This window comes from Aphelocoma coerulescens, chromosome 7 (assembly GCF_041296385.1).
Source record: "Aphelocoma coerulescens isolate FSJ_1873_10779 chromosome 7, UR_Acoe_1.0, whole genome shotgun sequence".
Classification (NCBI taxonomy): Eukaryota; Metazoa; Chordata; class Aves; order Passeriformes; family Corvidae; genus Aphelocoma; species Aphelocoma coerulescens.
In genome coordinates, this window is record NC_091021.1 from 15,914,788 (window position 1) to 15,934,741 (window position 19,954).

The 19,954-nt window shown below is 38.0% G+C and overlaps 1 protein-coding gene across 8 annotated transcripts in view; it reads left to right on the forward strand.

The window, feature by feature from the left end:
* Positions 1 to 19,954, forward strand: part of ZNF385B (zinc finger protein 385B) — a 164,513-nt gene that overhangs the window by 85,570 nt on the left and 58,989 nt on the right. Inside the window, exon 2 of one of the 8 annotated variants that reach the window (XM_069020512.1) lies at positions 1,299 to 1,448. The exons of the other annotated variants lie outside the window; for them this stretch is intronic. The gene's annotated coding sequence lies outside the window, so the exon portion shown is untranslated. The remainder of the gene's footprint in view (positions 1 to 1,298; positions 1,449 to 19,954) is intronic. 8 annotated transcript variants of the gene reach the window in all.

Below are 19,954 nucleotides of genomic sequence, written 5' to 3' on the forward strand. Positions count from 1 at the left end.
TCAACTGATAGAAAATAATTTGCTCAAAAGAACCAAAAAGTAGTGGTTTTAAGAATTTTATTTCCACACTAAGCACCTTTGCTATAGATCAGAGAATTTGTTAAACTAGAATCAATTTGTGTGTTTAATTTCAGTTTATCATTAGAATGTTCTCACTCAGCTGGAAACTCCCAAGCTGGAAGAACAGACCTCCACTGTTACAGCCTGTCTGCCCTTTCATATATTAACATTTAATATTTATGCTCCTATGTGAGCTCCAAAGTCAATTCAAGGCTTCGTAATAAAAGCAGATTTTGTCCAATGTGAGCAAAAGCTCATGATTGTCAGTGTGAAGTGTTCTTTCTGAAGTGTCAACAAAATGTATTTTGGCACAGAGGCCAGGTTGTTGAAAGCTGAGAGTTCGCAAGAGGCCACGGTAGAGGTGAAAGCCTCAAGTGGGATGTCAGGGCTGTGGGAAGCAGAGGCAGGGGGTGAGAAAATTCAGTGACTGGGAAAGGGCATGCAGGAGTCTTTCAGCAGGGAGGCCTGGTGAGGAGGAGGAAGAATCACTTGGATCTCAGTTTTCCTCCTTCTCTTCTGCATTATCCCCTACTACTTGCTAGAATATTCCTCCTGACTGTATTATCTTGAACCTCGTGGGAACAGATCAGTCAGGGTCTGCTCATGGGGCAGGGAATTGAGGGGCTAAAGCTGCTCCTGCTGCTGGGGGAGGATCAGGCAGCAAACCCTGGGAATAGGTTTTGAGTTCACGCTGCCACTGAGGAGCAGGGCAGTGGTGTCAAGTTGAGGGTGAGGGGAAGGCTTGTATAGGAAAATATTCTTTCAGCTGTCCCTGACAGCTGCTTGCTTTGTCTGTGGGATGGCTTTGCAGGACAAGGTTCTGATTTGCTGCATTTTGTTTGTACCAAACCAGGGATAATCTGCTATTTATAATTATCTTCAGAAATTCTCTGACTCCTCAACAAGAGGATTTACAATAGAAAAGGTAATACTTGCTCTGATCCCATGCATTCTCTCCTCTCAGGAGCAGGAGCTGTGGGGAGATGGAAGGATTTCAAAACCTAGGACTGGAATCTGAATGGTGCAAAGTATCCCAGGGCTGAGTGCCCTCAATTCCCATCAGTTGCAAGTTATACTGTAATATGAGTTAATGGATTATGGGCAGAGAGGAGTGGGATTCAGCTGTTAGTCTGAGCTTCTGCACATAGTCTGTACAGGAAGGGATGTACTGGAGAGAAAGCAGATCTGTGTGGCTAGAGGAAAAAATTCAAGGAGGGGATCCTTGATTTTTTTCCTAGGTTGTGTTGTGTTTCTCTGGATTGAAGCAGCACTTTGCATGAGGTGGTGAAGCACTTTACTTGTCAGGAAGATGAAGCATGAAACATCCTTATTCCCACCCATTTTGAGACATAAGAAGAGAAAATACATACATAAGAAGAGAGAATAAGGTAAGAGTCTACACTACGCTTTGTGCAGTGACTGTTTTATCCTTCAGGATATGGGACTGGAGTCAACTTCTGCTGTGTTCATCTCTCGTGCCACAGCAGGGAGACAGTCTCCTTTGCCTCTTCATTACTCACAGAACTACAGTGGGCAGGAGGAAACACAAGACTCTTTTGTCTTTGCCTTTTTTTTTTTTTTTTTTTTTTTGAGCAAGGCTCTGACTCAAAACTTACTATTGAGAATAACTTCTATTAGAACCTGAGGCTCCGTACGGGCAAGTAGCATCCTATTACTAAGGAATAACCATTTCTACAGGCATTAAGATTGCTATTCAGCTGTTCTTTTGTCTCTATGGCAATTTCAAGTGTAACAACACAGCAGTAGGTGATGTTGTCAGCCAGAAATCTGTAACATTCAAGTCATTGTTGATAGCAACAAAATGGATGCCAACGCAGGGTCACGGCCAGTAATTGATAGTGCGCCTATGGCTGAACTATAACAGCATGGGACATTTTGAAGCAGAAAATACACCAGAAAAGTAAGGTTGATGCAATTGGCAGTTTTTATAAATTATACATGAGGTCCTGCTTTAAAATTCAAAACTGTGGTTTACTTTCACTAATGGAACAAATTGCATGAAAAGTGAAGAGCCTTGTATGTACAATATATGCCACCTGGAGAGCAGCTCAGGCTTTCTTAGTTTCTTGATGGAACAGAGAACAACAGCTTCTTTGGAAAAATGGGGTCAGTTCCTAAAAGGCATAAAAGTTAAAGTTCTCATCTAACTTCAGTGTTGATCTGAAAAAGGAAGTATGTTAAAAAAGAAAACGGAATGCTTTTCTTAAAAATAATAAAATAAAAAGGGGTTGGGGTGGAATTATCATCAGTTTTTGATCTTAATCTCATGGTGTCAGGGATTTGGAAATTTTACTGACATGTGAAATTGAAAATAATTCATGGGGAAAAGCCATGAGAAAGTCAGACTGAACACTGCTGAGACTAGTGCTGGAAACCAACTATGAGAGAAAAATTTTAAAAAAGGATGATTGATGTTAAAGCAGGGAGAATAGGAATTATAGTAGTTTTTATGTAGAGACATGCTAAATAAGGAAATCCATTCTTAAGAAAAAGTAGTGATGGATGTGCTAATGAAAATAAAACTCTATTATTTTAAGTAATTTTTGTCTGATATTTGACAAATCTATATGAACTGCTGGTGCTGGATGTACGGTGGGAATTCTGCCTCTTAATATGTATGTATGCATGCTGTCAGTGCATTGTGTACCAAGACACCTTTTGGAATCTTGAATTAGCTGAATTTGAGTGCCACTTTCTCCAGTTAAAATATCATGTTAGTGCTCTGTATTTAGTAGAAGTCTCACCTCATTTATTGAATGTGGGATTCCCCATTGTTGGAACTGCCTGGTATCAAAGAAGGCTTTTCTCCTCTAGGAGAAAGATGGAGGATGGAAAGTGCAACCAGTTGTTTTCAAGAGCTTACTTGGCAGCATCAAACAAACCCTATTTTAATGCAGACAAACAGAACCGCTTCATTCACTGAGAACAGCACAGGATATCATCTGATGTCTCTTTTAGACTTCAGAGAACTGGAAAGATACTCATGTGGTTCTTGGTTACCTATAGCTCCACTTACACCTGCTTGTGCCCTTCTTAAATGAAGATATTAGTGTATTTTATTTAATCTGTTGTATTCTAAAAGTTTAGCCTGCTTGCACCATGAAACACATCCAACTCTTGCTGAAAGTTTGATTTCCTTATTTGTTTTCAATTGTTTCAGATACGAAAGCTTTCTGAGAAGTCTTTTGGTTTTCAAAGTGCATAGATAAACCCAAAGCATGCATTTAATTCAAATAAAATAATAGAGTTTTTTAAGTTATTTAGACTTCCTTAACACTCTTAAAGAAACTGAAATTCTAACCTAGATCATCGTCAACCTTTCATATGTCAACATGTTGTGTGACAAAACTTAAGCTGAGATCTTAGAGAATTTATTCTTTTTTTTTTTTTTTTACTTACAGCTTCTTCTGCTGTACAGTTTGAGACCAGATCAGCTTAAGGGAGCAATGCAGCCACTGTTTGGTTAACATTGGAACATTTCAAAGGAGAGCATTGTTACAAGCTATTTATTACTTGGTGTTAACAGCTCCCTAACGGTCTTGTGAAAAGTCCAGTATTAGTTTGAATGAACTAATGAAATTTTTGTCTTGTTTATTTTCTCCTATATTTTTTTTACGTTTATACAAACATGTATCTTTCAAAACATGGACCACTTAAGAAAGTTGTCTTTGTAGTCAGCACTGACGTGGCTCTCTACAAGGGATCTCTTCCAGATCATGGTTTGAGCTTTGTATGAAGCTGCAGTGGTGAAAAGTGGAATAGTTTACAGGAGCAGGCTCTCAGGACAGCAGGCCACCATGAGTGGGGTGGGGACCCTCAAGGCAAGGTCTCCTGCTTTGCTGCGAGAGCTACCAATGGTGGCCATGTGGTGCTGAGGAGAGATGCCAGTGACATGGGGAATAGTAAGGCACCCTGCATATTCTACCAGTTCTGCTGTCAGCACATCACTGTGATGTCAGGAACTAAGAAAACTTGTGCTTGCCTGTCAGCTGAAAGGCACTGCAGAGAAATTCACAAGTGTCATGATTTTGGTAATTTTTACTTTTAACTTACTCATTCATTTTTCTCATACATTCTGTAAAGTAGTACAAGATGAGAGGATGGTGGGAATCTATTTAAGAGTGAACTAAGTTTGGGCAAACGTTCTTGATGAGATTAATTGATATGGGTCCCTGGAAGTGGGGGTTTGTAGTTGCAAGGGCACTTAATGAAATGAGCGGTTTTTTTATGAGAGACAGGATAACAGCAACTTTTGAGACTGACAGGCTCCTTTTAGCACAGTGGTTGTAATGCAGGTACTGGAGGTTTCTCTGTACCTGTTTGCTCTCCTGAGAAGGACAGCTGTGTATGTAAAGGTGCCAAATGTATGTCTGTCATAGGAACTGAAGGCCACCAGGTAACCTTGGCCTGGCCTCAAATTGGGCAGTGCCTGTTTAAGTCAGTATCCACACAGGCTTAATTCTGTGAAATCAAATCTGCTGACTCGATCAGTGAAATTTTATATCCCATTTTATATCCCATTTTAGTCCTCTTCCCTTTGCTTGAATCTTTTGGGCAGCATTTCTCTTTTGACATGTTGTATGTGTTGAATCTCAGTAATTCTCTAAGTTGTTCAATCTACAAGCAAAGCTATTACTGTCCTTAAGTCCAGCCCTATAAACTCTTCTGAAAACTGAAAGTTGCATATAGTTTTTTTTGGCTGGGATTTATCACCAGTGACAATTTTCTTTGCAAGCCAAATACATATTTATACTTTCGTAAGTATAGCTTTTCCAGCATGAGCAAAACATGGAGCAGTGGGATTGCAGGCCTTCAGGGAAAGGTGGTCTATATGTCTATATTGCTCTTACCAGTATTAGACAGAACAGTTCTTTCAACAGGTAGTTGCTACTGAAGGATGAACCTTGAAATGCCTAAGCAATTGTGATAATTCCATCAATTATTCTGCATAATTAACAGCTATGATCTTTCTAGTTATTTTCCTCTATATTTTTTTAAAAGTAATTAAAGTTCCAGACTATGAGCAAGATCCTGACACTTGTTATTATTTTCTATTTATTCTGCAAATATCACATAATCTACTGGTCCATTCCTTTAACTGTGTCATGTATTAGGGATTTTTGTAGCTTCTTGTCAATAGATCTGTTAAAAGATACGATTTTTTTTTTTTGAGATACACAAATGTATAGAAAATAGACAAATTTCCATGGAGCCAGTAGCACTCTTTTTCTTTTTTTCTCTTCTCCTGCCAGCTTTTCACTTACCTGAATTTCTTTTCCCCACTGTTCTGAGTGCTATTTATAGTAAAGTGATTTTCAAATAATGTGGTGTTTGACTGACATTGTAGATTTAAGGTAGAATTCTTGTTTTATTTCATCTAGATGGATTGGATGACTTGAGATTGTCTAGCCTTACTTTACGTGACTCAATGATCAGATTTTAATCAAAATCCTTTGATATATGTAGTAATAATAGCTGAAAGTTGCCATCACTCTAGAAAGAGTAAATATAAATTCTTTGGTAAATATCTTGCTTTGTTGCCACTTGCACAAATCCTAATGTCCCTAAATGAAAGCTTTCTGCTTTTTGCTGATTCAGTGCACATTTGCATGCAAGCTAATTGTTTCAGTAGATGTAAGGGACATGGCAACTAGCAGCTGTGCTCAGGGTGTTTTATCATGAACTTTGCTAGGAATGCATTATGGAAAATTAGCATTTAAAATCAGATCCAACTGATATTTAGGAATAAAATTGTAAATCTTGTATTTACTGCAAAGATAAGCAATGCTGCTTTTGACTGTGATGCATGTTTGTCCTTCATATGAAAATAAAAGTGTTCCATGACATAAAGCTCCCATTTTCATTAGAGCTGTGGAACTTTCCATTTCATGTGCAGTGGTAGCATGACTCTGTACAAATTGCTTTGACAAAAATAGTATTTATATAAAGTGGAAAATTCCACTTGCAGAGTGAGAGGGAATCTTAGCAACCTTCTTTTCCCAGGATTTGCAACTGCTCCTGTACTGAGAACTACTAAACTGTTCAATTGTCAACAACCAGATCTGACAGAAGTGTAGAAGTTTTCCTGCTTTACTTCTCCACAGGAATAAGTACATAATTCCAGAGTGACACTGTTAGTGTTTATATTGTCTTCTGCACTTCAAGTAAAAAAGACTGCAAGTACCCTCAGAAAATAAAAATGCAAATTTGAAACAGAAAGAAGAGTTCTTGTTTCTTAAGCTAAAGCATTTTACTGCTCTATACAGAGAAATACAGAGCTATTTCTTTCTATTTCTGTGTTACAGTGTTAAGCTTTTGACAACTCTGTGGGGGAAGGACCCGCCTTTTTCCTGTAAAATGGAGCCAATAAAATACATTGCATTGGGGTTATCATTAATGTTAGCTGGTAACATACGCTTGTGGTTTTGTTTGCTTCTGTTATATTTTGTTTTATTGATCTCTTGATCAAAACTCATGATAAAACTTTCTGAAAGACATAGCATCCTTGAAATGAAGCAAGGCCACCATGCTTGTACTTCATAAAATAAAAGTTTAGCACTGACTATCAATACCTTATTGGAAATTGTCTTTAACAACTACAATCATGGTACCCACTGCTGGTCATCTAATCCTCTCCTTGCCAGTGTGGAATTGCTTCTCTTGTACGTACAGCCCTGTTTTATTCAGTCTTGATACAAATGCATGTGCTATTGAGAATCTCAAAATCTCTTAGGAGATTATTTCGGCACTTTGGTTCAGCTAAAAAAGGCTGCCACCGTGAACATTAAATATCTCTCAGAATAATCTTGGTGTCAAGAAGCTTTCCATGATATTCAGACCTGTTTTTCTCACATCTCTTTATTTCAATTCTCTCTATTCTCCAAAACCTTTCAGAATTCTTCACCTCAGAAGTCTTTTAAATACCTATACCCTCTCTAGCCTCTACATCTGTCGTGTATTGTTCCAAGGGTGTCCATATTTAACTTTTTGTGTTTTCTAGACTTCCCAGAGCCTGCTTTACCTCAGTCTCTTTTCAATTTGTAAATGCTTTTCCAGTTAAAAGGTACCTGCTGCTCAGCACAATAAGCTTTATCAGAGATGGACTTGTGAGCCTTTCCTTCATGTAAAGGATACATGGATAGTTTGAGTTTTGTCCTTCATGCTGTGGCTAGGTTATTAGGCTGCTATTAGGCTTTTTCTTCCTTCACCTTAATTGCTACTCTGGCAGGTCAATCCCTTGCTCTTTCAACTCAAATATTATTTGGAAGCACATCAAGCGTTTTTACTATTTATACTTTTTTTTTTATTATTTCTCACTGCATGACCAAGGGCACTAAAGATCTTTCAGACTAAATGTCCAGATATTTTTATTTTCTATAGTTTTTTGTCTTACTCTGCACCACTGCCTGATAGAGTGATTTATTAATCTATGCCTAGCCTAACATATGAAGGGTGGTTTTAGATTGATTTACAGATTTTCTCCAGTGTTATAGCTGAACATGTATGTACAGAAATAGAAGGACTGGGCAATGCTCATCATGTTCAAACTGCTGTTCTTGGAGGCACCCAAGTTTGAAATCTCAAAGTTAGCGGAAGTTTTCTAATGCTTGCCACACTGGAATCCAGTTGCTCTTACAATTTCTTCTTATTCCCATTTTAAGTTAATTTTTCTTATCCTTCATCATGGATCCCAAGAATTAAATACTTTGCTTCAGGTGAGCGCTCATGTCACAGGATGACTGTTTTTCAGTTTGTGTTGGAGACATATTTCCTCTTTTTTTCATGTCGAATGATTGCTCTTCTGAAGTCCTTTGTTGCAAACAGTGCTGTTAAATCTGGGGGAAAAAAGAAAATGTTTATGGCTGTTTTGCATTTTGGCTCCAGCATTGTCTAAGGACCTATCTTTTTCTTTTTCCCAATTGAGGCATCTGTCATGGTACTCAATTCATGTGTATACCATAATTCAAATGTGTATTCCATAAGCACTTAAAATATGTGGCATACATTTCTGTTCTTTTATAATAGAAAACATATCTGATGATTTAATTTCACTTTTTGTGACTTTTTTTTTTCTTTTTTTTTTGGTGTAACTTTCAAAAGTGTTTAATAAAAGATATTTGAATTTCATGTCCCAGGGAAAAGGTGTTGTACCAGCCTGAATTTCTGAGTTGGCATAAAACTGTAAGATTGAAAGCTGCCTTTGAAAAGATGGTGAAATGGATCTTAAATTAAAAAAAAAACAAACCAAACAAACAAACAAAACAAAAAAAAAACCAACCAAAGAAAACAAAACCCCGAACCACCAAAACTTGGTGCATATTGGCATATTTGAGGTATATTTAGAATAACTTATATTTTTTTCTCATAAATCTAAACATTATCCTATTGACAAATAGACTTATTCTTCTATTTCTTCCACTCTGACTACACTTTTTCAAATGTCTAAGAATCTTTTTCTTTGGAACCAACTAGGGTCATCATGCATTTTCCTGGTCAAAGTGCATAAAAACAAGTTAATGCTTCTTTCTGCTGACAGACATATACTATAGTAATTGAGGAATTTCACCCAGACTCAGATCAAATAGTTCCACAGAACTGTTTTGAAAATTCTGGAAAAAGGACACAGAAATTACAAGGGTGTAGGTACCACCAGTGGAGGTGGAGGGAGATCACTTATGCTTTTCTTGGAGGTGACTGTGTTAAAAAAATGTGGGCTCTTTCTGTAGGTGATTGAACTGCAACTGCAAAACTTAATCACCTGCTTAAGGAATTCCAGCTCCTGAATTAGGGACCTTGGTTAGAATCCATAGGTTATATGGCACTGAGTGTGTCCTGGGGTATGGTTTTACTCTGAAAGGCTGTATCTATTGGGAAGATGCGTGGTATATTTTAAACCCATTCTGGAATGTGTGATGAACTGTGAAACTATGTCTGGTGTATCCACAGAAACATACCAGCCTTGACTTTAACTAAGGAGCCAGTGTTTCATCCCTCTCTTTGCAACCTTCTCTTGCAGATTTAGCATGCTACTGTAGCAGATATTTATGTAGGATGTTATAATTCAGACATCTGCACAGAAATGGAGGGAGAGTCCAATAGATGTGGTAATAGATAGAGGAGTGGGTGAGCTGTGATGCCCTCCCTGCACTCCAAGCCATTCTGCACGACTCCCTTGCTGGGTTCCTCCTACAAGTGCTGCTCTGTGGAATGTCAGTTGTTCACCTCTTTCCAGTCAGTGTTGGCAGGTTTCATGTCCTCACTGGGTTCCTCTGTGCAGCAGTTTAAGAACTATTAGTGAGCAAAGAGCATGTAGCAGTTTCTGTGGGTGTAGCATCAAACTGACTGCACGAAACTGGTAACAAATACTTTGGTACCTTGTCTTGCTATTGCTTCGCACTGGGAAAGGTTTGCTATAGTGTCTGACCTGGTAGCTGCTGCTTCTACACAGAGCTCCTCCTGCCGAAGTTATTCAGCCAAATTTCACACTTGTACTGCTGCTAATCCTAGTGATTCTCTGGACTTAAAAGGAATGATGACAGATTTGCACCGGGGTAACAGATCCAAGTTTGAATTACTTGCCAGAGTTTTGTATATCACACATCACAGCTTAGGTCTTAGGTTTATAAAAACAATCTTGCTTCTCTTAGTTTTGCAAATACAGCCAATTAAAAGGGAAAAGTAGAGGTATACTATAGATAAAGTATTTTAAAGATTTCTATGTGTTTAAATGTATACTCATCAAGTGCCTTCAACTGTGACTTCAAAATCTTACATGAATAATTCTCCCCCCAAGAATATGGGTTGCATGTCAGTGTTTTTGCTCTCCCTTTTGCTGGGAGTGGCATTACAGCTACTAGAAACATCACTGGGGTGGAAGCCATGCCTTTGCAATAGCAGTATTTTTTCTTTGTGCTTTTTGCCAGTTCTTTCCACTGCAAAAAACCAAAACACCCTTTCTTTAAGTTATATAGTTTCAACTCTGATTGTTAAGTTTTGAATAATTTAGAAATATAAAGTCATATTTCAAACCATATTCTTTCTGTGAAATGTGCATTGACTTTCAGTCAGAAAATCCTCTCTTCAGTCTTCCCAATCACAAAGTATGAAGTGAGGTTAAAGATGTGTGGTACTCTTGAGAGAATTAATAGGAATGTTTAAATATGAATTTAAAGCCCAGTGACTGGGAATTTAAGCACATTCTTAAATCAGGCATCAGAATGGGGAGAAAAAAAAAAAGTGAAGGGCTCAGTTCTTCTTTCTCACTACTCGGAATTGTAGGCTCAATTATTTACCACAGTATATAACCAGTGATTTAGAAGTGAAAGGGAAATACACTACCTGTTCCAGGAGGCCAGCTGGAGTCTTTCTGCTGCTTAGATTCCTCTTTAAACTAGCATTTAGGATACTCAATATGAAGTACTGATTATTGCTTTTAAAATTAGAATGAAATCTTACACTTATTTTTAAGATTGGGGCAAAGCATTATTTATTAGAGCTGAGGGGGAGTTGCTTTTAGTAGAAAAAAAAAAAGACAGAATAGCCATCTTGCCTGGTTTTGAAGTTATGCAGCAAAATGTTGCTGCATGATAATATACCAAACAACCAGTAGTGAAAGCAGTTCTGAAAAAAGGATTGAGTAGTTTTTTTCTGTGAGATATCCTTACCGGGATATTTCTTTTTATCAAGCATACTGTAAGGGTTTGAAATTTCTTCTAAAGAAACCCTAATAAGAACACAGCTGCAAAGTGTCTCATGGCAGAGGCAAGTTAGGAAATGTGGCAAGAATAATTTGGCTGAACTATAAAATTCTTACAGACTCAAGCAGAAAAACTGTGTGTAGCGGTAGGAAATGGAAAATGGTTTAAATTGCTAAGAATGAAGAAAGAGCAACATGAATCTGTAGGAAAAAAATAGAAAATAAAATGAGACTGAAATAAGCATCAAACTTAAAGAAATCTTTCTGTAAGTGCACTTAAAATACAGAATACCAAATTAAAAGGTGAAATGTTATCGTGAAAGATAAAATCAAGAAGTTTGGGTTGCATGGTGCCAATTTTTAATGACTTTGTGTTAGAAAGATCAGTTGTGTTGAAAGTCATCAATATAAAGTAAAAAAGCCTGTAAGACCAGGTCAGAGTGTCTCGATGAACCAGAATCTTCAAAGCTCTGGCTCTGACAGGCAGGCCACAAGGACACTTGCATGGACAAAAATACAGATCTGTGGTACTTGTAAAGAGGTTCCAGAGCAGTGAGAGAGCTGATGGGGTCACAGCATTTTAAAAGAGAAGAACGAACAGACTGACTTTGAGAACTGACAGGTTATCTTCCCTTTGAAGAAAAGGAAACATGAATTATGCCAAAGTATATGAAGGAAATCAGGAGCTGAGTAATAACCAATGCAGCACATGAGCAGGAATCACTGTTCTGTGAATGCAGGACTGGATTGCTGTGTTCATAAGGTGAATTTGAGTTAACGCTGCCATGTTGTCAACTTAAACAGACACCATAAGAGAAAGAAATAACCAGAAACATGATGTGGCAGGCATGAAATTTGACTGATACACTGCAGGAAAGATGAGGGCTAGTTCAGATGAGACAGGATGAGAATAAGATGCATTGGTGCTCACAAAATTTTTCTTTTCTGCTGTCCCCATCTTGGTACTCTTCTGTTTCACAGCCATGACTTCAGCTCGACCAGCTCACTGGTCTGCTTGAAAGCAAATTTCTCTTTTGTTGGTTTGTGTTTGTTTACAACTGGTCTGATTCCCTGTGCTGGCTCAAGGGGAGTGTTAGGACCAGAGGGGCAGTGGGGCCAACCAGCCTGCTCTGATGTTGTGATGGAAAGTAGATGCAGGCTGTATGACACATTTCTTAAAAATGCTTTCACACTTCTGTTTATTTGTCTTTATTTTCGGCATAGTGTTTGATTAATTACATTTAGTTTATGAAATAAATAATATTAAAGTGATATTAATTAGTCTCTGGGAAACTAGAAGAAAAAAGAAGCCTATATTTGAAAGGCTTGTATCAGTTGAAGCCCTATTAAAAGTCAGCTCAAATATTTTGGTAAAAAAATTCTTTTTCGCTCCAATCTCAATTTAATTTTAACAGAAATATTTTGTTACATGCTTCTTTTCTTTTTTTTTTTTTTTTTTTTTTTCTTCTCCCTTTCTGAAGGTAAGCTGAGGGTAGATTTGTCGAAGTTCATGTCATGCATTCTTTGAAAACATAGCAGCATCAAAAGTCTTGATGTACCAGCCATGGCAGGGCTGGAGCACTGCTGCCCCCCAAGGCAGAAAAAGGTTTTTAGTCAGATACAGTGTTTAATTAATGTTCAATAACATCGCAAATGTGGCAGTCCGTGCTAGCAGATCTGTTTATTTGAGATCTATTGTCTTCATTCTCCCTGTGTTAATAGAGGATAGGTAGCATATATTATAGTTTCATAAGTTTTCAAGTTCTTACTTATTCATCAGTGCTGACTTTGAGAATAAGTAAAGCAGTTCACCTTAATTCAAGAAAGACAGGATTTGTGGACTTTGATCTTCTAAGTGCCATGACCCCATGCTGTCTGTAACCCTGTGCTCTGAGGTCCTCTTTCATGAACTCTTTAAAAAATTCAAACAGGCACCATTTCTTTTCATTTTTTTTGTTTCCTTTTTCCCCCAGAAGTTATTTAAAATGCAGTTCTGTAGCAGAAAGCTAGCTAGTAACCCTTTTAATTTTAATTCTAAAAAGAATAGCAGGGAAAATGCCACTGAAATTCAGTTTTATCAGTCTTTTAGATTATATTTTAATGTTGTATAGCAGGCTGCCCTCCCTCTGGGGTCAAGTTGCAAACACTCAAATAATCACAAAATCACAGATTATTCTGAGTAGGAAAGGGACCCACAGGGAGCATCAAAGTCCAACTCCTGCCCCTGCACAGCACAGCCCCAAGAATCAGGGGGCACATTTCAGACACCTGGTGTGCTCTTCTCACAGACCATCAAAGTTAACACACAATTACAGCAGCCCAGGTTGTTCAGGCTTGATAGTTTCTCACTGTTTCACAGCATCCAAAGTCACAAAAGCACCATGTTGAAATGAAATTATTATTTACTTCTGAGTCTTAAGCTGTGTATATGTGTATGTGTGTATGTTTAAGTGCTGCAGAGGTGTGGTGGATTATAATCTTAGTGATTTAAGTAAGCATCATGGCACTGATTAATAGTGGAAAGCCTTTATGGGACTACATGGTCTGTGTTTTATTATGTCTTTTGGTTTGCTAAAATCCTTCATGATTGTGTGGTCATAGCAAAAACATACGAAGCTTCTGAATATTGTAAGGCAATATTCTAAACTTGTAGTATCTGCCTGCCTTTTGTAAATGGCCTAAAGAACTTTAGAAAGCTAGAAGAAAAATGCAGCTCTTGTGCTCTTCCCGGAGGCAGGTTCAAGTACCTTTCTTTGTATTTTTAGATGAGATGAGTGCTAAGTCTGGCTCCTACACTCACTTGTGGGGTGAGGTCTCTGCACTTCTTGTTTCCAGGTATGGTACTACAGGATGCACTAGTAACTTGTAAAGCTGGAACTCTGACATGTCCCTTGCTGTGGCTGTTCAGGAGTGTGGGCTCTGAAAAGTAGATGTAGTATGGCATCTGACTAGGGGAAGTTGAAATCCTCCAGGAAGTCCTATGAAGGTGTTTTTGTGGCTTTAGTTGGGGGCAGCAGGTAGATGTGTTTGATCTCTTTTGGACGGGTGCTTGTATGCTGCACACCCTGTGCTGTGGGACAGCAGTTAAATTCAATGTGGAACATGTGTAGACTATATGGACAATATTATGAAGGTTTTTAAATCTGGCTTTCTTCCCTGTATCACTGTTTTTTATTTCTGAACAGAAAGATAGTGGTGCTTCTAAAAACATGTGCCTAGCTGTGGAAATGATGGCAAGTAAGGGGAAGATTGTGACTGATATTGTGATGGTTTGGAAAGAAAACGGGTAGACTGAATGTACAAACATCTTTTGAAATTTCTGAAAATTAAAAAATTATAATTGGAAGGAAAATAGATTTAATTTGGTGGAGACCTGGGTTTCCAATGCCAGTATTTTCAAGAGACCTCTTTGAATAACCTAAATTAGTTCTTGCTGCAATCTTTTCTCTGAAGGATATGTAGGGAGCAATACAAATAGAAAAACTTAGAAAACAAGAAGCAACTTGGGTAACTGTATTTTCTAGAGGAGATTGTGTATTATGTGGGAAAAGCAAACGAGGCATGAAATTCTCTGAGCTATGATGACTTTCAAGAGACTTGGAAATTGTCTAATGCGGTTAAGGGACTAGACACATTTGTGAGGGTGTATGTGTCTAGACCCCTCCTACCTTTGTGCACAGCACTGCTGTGCTGGTGGGTTGGCATACTGAAGTGCAATAAGGAGCAAGAAACCAGCTGCAAACCTAAATCTGTTTGTCCAACAAATAACAAATGAATCACCCAGCAGCGTTCCTGGTGACAGACTTGTTTGGTTTTTGTGGACAGCAGCTCAGTACCTCCTGAAAGAAAGTCTGTGCTGAGGATCACTGAAGGTTAGATGATGACCTCAGTGGTGCCATAATCATGGGTAAGAGTTGAGGAACTTTACGTTATATGAGAGTTGAAGAGATAACAGACTCTAAAAAACTAACTGCAATTAAGTGCTTTCCTTCAAATTATGAAACTTTCAAGGTAATATATATTGGGCTTTTTCACTCCTGTTCTTTGTCAGGGATGCTTCAGTTTGTAAGAAAACTTGTGTTTCCTGTACAAGAAGGGAAGGGAGTGCAGTGTTTAATCTGGGACAATTACAGACTTGATGCCCAGCACCAAAGAATACACACTGAGTTAAAAAATGGAGACTGTTACAGAAGTTGCACCAGTCTCTGGACAAGATTGTGACTTCAGTAGGTATTACTTGATGTGTTTTTAGTTAAGGGTGACAGCAGAAAAGCAAACACCTTCTCTAACTGCATTTGGGTTGGGATAGTACAAAAGGCAAGGGTGGGGGCTGGTTTAAATAAATCAAGAGAAAGGATCCTAAGGATTTTAGAAAGATCTCCATTATTCCAGATGGCAGAAGAATAAAGAGCTGAAAAAGATGCAGCTGGTTTTTTTCTTTTATACTTGGAAAGCTTCAAAGTGAAAACAAGTCCAAAGCAATGTTTCCTAGAAGCAGATAAGAACAGAGAAGGGGGTAATGTTGCTCACTCAAGTCTGTGGATACCAGAGGGAGAAACTTGAGCCATCCAGGAGATTCTGAGAAACAGAAACAGAGATAGACTGCAGAGCTCCAGCTGACCTTAATGGCCAGAGCATTGCATTTGTTAATAGTTGTTACTGTTTTATTAGAATAAAGTCCAGCTTACTGAGCTTGATTGTGTTAAGTCTTGACATTGCACTCTATTTACCAGTCAAACAAATGGTCTGGGTTGCTTTAGAAGTCTACAGAACTATCTCTTTTAAGAAACTAATAGCAAATATTCCACGGTATCTATAGATAATAGCAAATTGCAGTTGTACTCCAGCCAGCATGTTTCTTCTAAATATAGTAAAGGATGTTTTGTAATTTATTTAATTGCTTAGACTTGACAAGGAGCCAGTGCTAACAAACATGCTTTGATAGCAGTAGAGTGCTTGTGGCGTTGGCTTGGCTTGGGAGTGTAAATACTGAGAAAAAACGTGTGGAACAGCGAAGCACAACTGCTGTAAAGTCTCGGCTGTTCGCTGTGCAGGTGTGCAAGTTCTGAGCCACAGGAACACAGAGTGACATCTGCATGAGAGGGGACAGGAGCATGAGTCACACATCCTGCAAATCCAGGAAGGACAGAGCTCTTCCTGATGTTATGATCAGGCAATTGTAACATAGTTATTTAAGGAAAATGCAAGATAATATGTTCCTATTTATTGGAACTTCACTTTCCTAATTATTGGACTTCACTTCCCACTCCATCTGTTCTGATATCTTCCATAAAAAACCTGTGGGGATTCCTGTTGTTATTGAAAACTGTTAGAAAGGAGTACAACTGCAAGAAGAATAAGATTTTTTTGATAAATTTTCTAATGCATTTGTCTCTAAAATACTGAAATTCCAGTTTCCTAATGTTTTGTCTCTATCTTCCCCCTCCTCAGCTCCCCTGTCCCCAGTAGACGCCATTATTTGTTCATGTACATGATTTTGATATACTAAATGTAGAGATTAAGGCAATAAGTATTAACACAGTTTTTTTGAGTATTCATATTATCATAACAGAAATTTTCAATATCATTTTTTTCATTATCTTCATATCAAGTATGTACATAATATTTATGATCTACAGTCTACTTTTTTTTTAATGACCATCCTTCAATCATAAGGCATTGGAGATGGAAAACAAATTAGCTAGGCAAAAGGAATATTAACAATTAATGGAAGTCAAAGTAATCCCAAGTAACTACCTGATATTTCAATGAGGAAGGCTCTGATCCAGTGAAGATATGCTTACTTGTAAGGTTTGTTTTTATTTTTAGAATTCTTACGTGAATAACATGCAATATAGGGCTATACAACTTTTGTAAATGAGTTGCATATAATCATCAGTATTAGATAAGTAAGTGCTGGTTAACATTTTGGATTGACTAAATGCCAAAGCTTCCATTCATTTCAGCAGCACCAGATTTCAATTTATTTTTGGTGTTGACCTAGTTGGTGGAAGTCTACATGCATTTGAAACATAGAAGTCACCCCATTTCAAGGTATCAGATTTTATACAAAAGGAGAATATGGAATTCTGATTGTACACCTTCATAGACCATTCATTTCTATATGGATGTTAATGGAAATACTAACTTCATGGTCAAGTATGCTGGAAATCATGTTTTAATTTTTAGGGAGAGAATTATTTTCATAATCTGACATATTTTTTAGGTAAGTCATTCTTGAGCGTGAAGAGATTAAACTGTACAAGATACAGATAACCTGTGCATTGCAGTGAAGTTGCATCAAATGCCTCTGGGTTTGCTGAAACATCTACTGAAAAAATAATCTCCAAATGAAGTGCAGAATATTTGTCATATCATTTTGTACCCATATGTTGCTGTGGAAGGCTGGACCTGGACCAGTGCTTTCTTACCACTTATTTTATGAGTGTTCCATGGAGGGGATCTTCTTTAGTGCTGTTGAGTAGCCATGATTTCTACACTAGTTCAGGAGCCTTTCCTTGTGGCTCCTGAAAAAACAAAGCAGCACATCTTCTGAGGATTCACCGGGTTTTATTTGCCAGACATGGATGGGTGTGTATAGTTTGTTTTTCAAATTCATTAGTAAGCCAATGGAGGTTTAACTATTCCATTGGTGCGTGAATAACATTTAAGAGATACAAACACAGTGCACTCTCCAGGTTTTAAAAGATGTGTATCACTAGCTCTGATGTTAATCATGTCAACTCCCAAAGGAGCTGTATCCTCATTCATTAGTGTTTTAGTTGGTGTGGTGCCCAGGGAGCAGAAAACTTGTTAGCATTTTTCCTATTGTCATCTAGGGGCTGTGCCATATCACATATATTCTGGGCTTCTGCTTCAAGTTACTTGTAAAAATAAGTGGCATGGATAGTGAGTTATCTCTTAACATCACATTAATTTGGGAAAATTTGTTGAAGTAATGGTCTTATCTCTCCATGACTTCTTTTGACAGACTGGAATCCATGTGAGTGTTGTAGGTCTCACTTCTCATAATACCATATTATAGGGAAGAAATGTTTGGTCTGCTGAGTGAAATGTGGAAAAAATCTATTTAAATTCTGTATTTATTAACCTTTTTAATAATATAAGAGGGGTGCATGTGTTAATATTCACCTTCAGCAGTATTATTAGTGGGATACTTCTAGAATAGAATTTTCCTTAGGTTTTTTGATATCAACACCTGCTGTTCAGAAACTCTGAGTTATTTTACTTGCACTTAACTTGTTTTTATGAGTTTATCTTAGGCATAAACATCCTCTAATACCCATGTATAGCTGTAAGTAAACAAACAAAATTAGAAAATCTCTAAATCCTCTAAACTGATCATACTGAAAAGGAAAAATGACTAATACTAAGCATTGTGAAATATGTCAGGCACTTGAGTCTTATAAATGCCCAAACAACAGAGTGTTGTGACTTGCAAGTGATTGAATTTTACCTTTCAGGTATGGGGGAGAAAACCTGTGGTGGAAGCAGATCTGAGGCATGATGCAATGGGGGCATCAGATAAAAAAGGAAGAAAACTGTTAATCTTTTATCATGTAGTTAGGTGGAGGGATTTTTAGAAACATAATTTTTTTCTTCATATCTTTCCATAAAGTTGCATATAAGTAAGCGTAGGAAAGTCTTGTGTAAGTTGGGGTTTTTAGCAGTGCAGGGGTTTTTTGGGGCTTTTTTGTGAGTCATGGGCAATAGAGCTCAAGAGATTTTTATTCAGTATGAAAGCCCTAGGTACTACCTCTGACTCTAACCTGTCTGTGAAACTGGATTTTTGAGCCATGCAGAAGTAAATATTTCTGAAAACGTTGAAAGCTTCCACTGACAAATTAATAAACTGTACTGACACTGTAGGGTCCCAGGAAAAATCTCATAGGTGAACACATGCAGAATTGTCTCAGAATCCTTTCAGGGAGCTGCTTCCACCTTCTGGAGCTCAGAAGGAAAATGCTGTAAATGGACATGACTGTGAGGTCTAGAGACAAGGGTGGCCACACACACTCTGGCTGCAGCCCATAAGTAATTCAGCCAATGTGGGCAAAACACAGCGAGCAATTTGTCATCCACCCTCAAAGGGGTAGTGTTGGCTCAAGCAGTGTCTCAAAAACACAGTTCTAAAAAGGTGAAGGGAGGAGAAAGCCCAGAACTGATGCATCACACCAGTTTTACTGCTACTGTTCTGGGGCCAGATAAGACTACTCAACATTACTGTAGAAGGTAAAGGTTCATGGCTGAAAACGGTCAGTCAATTCAGGGATGAAAAAGGCAGCACAGCCTGTCCATAAACTGAAAACTGCTGGTGTAATGCACAGAAGTAGTGGTGGGTGTGACTATTTCAGTGTCCCTTTGGAATTTTCCCAAATACTGTCAGTGGCTCAAGTTAAAACAAGTGCAACCATGTGCAATCTGAGGTGGATGTAGATTGTCCAGTGCACAGAAATTTGTCACCCAAATACTTTTATTCTGTCCTGACAGTGCATCAGTTACTCTTCCACTGCTCTTCCTCTGAGTATGGATGGCTTCCTTGGATGGATTAAAATACTGTAGTAACATCTTTAGGTAATAGGAAAAAGGGAGAGACTTGAGTATGCCTTCAGATTTCTCTATAGTTGCCTTTAATGAAGATATTGGAAGAGAATGCTTTCAAGTCTGGAATATAATCAATTTCTTTAAGTAAGCTGAAATAATTCACAAAATATGTTTTATATGAGTATGTTTTGTGATGGAATTGGGTTTTTTGTATAATGGTCTAATAGTCACCCAAATCTGAGGAACTAATGAGTACACATTAGTTCCTCACTTTTTTACACTTTTTTACACTTTTTTTTGTGTTTTTCAGTGACAAAGAAAAGCAGCTGGTGAGAAAATCACAGAGGTAATAGTGTCACAAATAGTTTTCAGGAGGTACAAAGGGTGTTGTGTGCTTAGATTTGACTGAACTTTTGTAGTGACTTGCAAGAAACCACTTTTGCTTGAAGAAGAGGAGCAGTGACTGTTCACCATGGCCAAAGTGAACTGTGATTCCCTCTGCCAAAACTGCAGTCGTGCTAGTCTTGAATTCTGTGTTTTTTTCTGTGAAGCTGGAAAAGTGGCTGGTTGTTGGTAGAGATTCTTCAAGTCCCTGTGTTGCCTGTCCCCTCG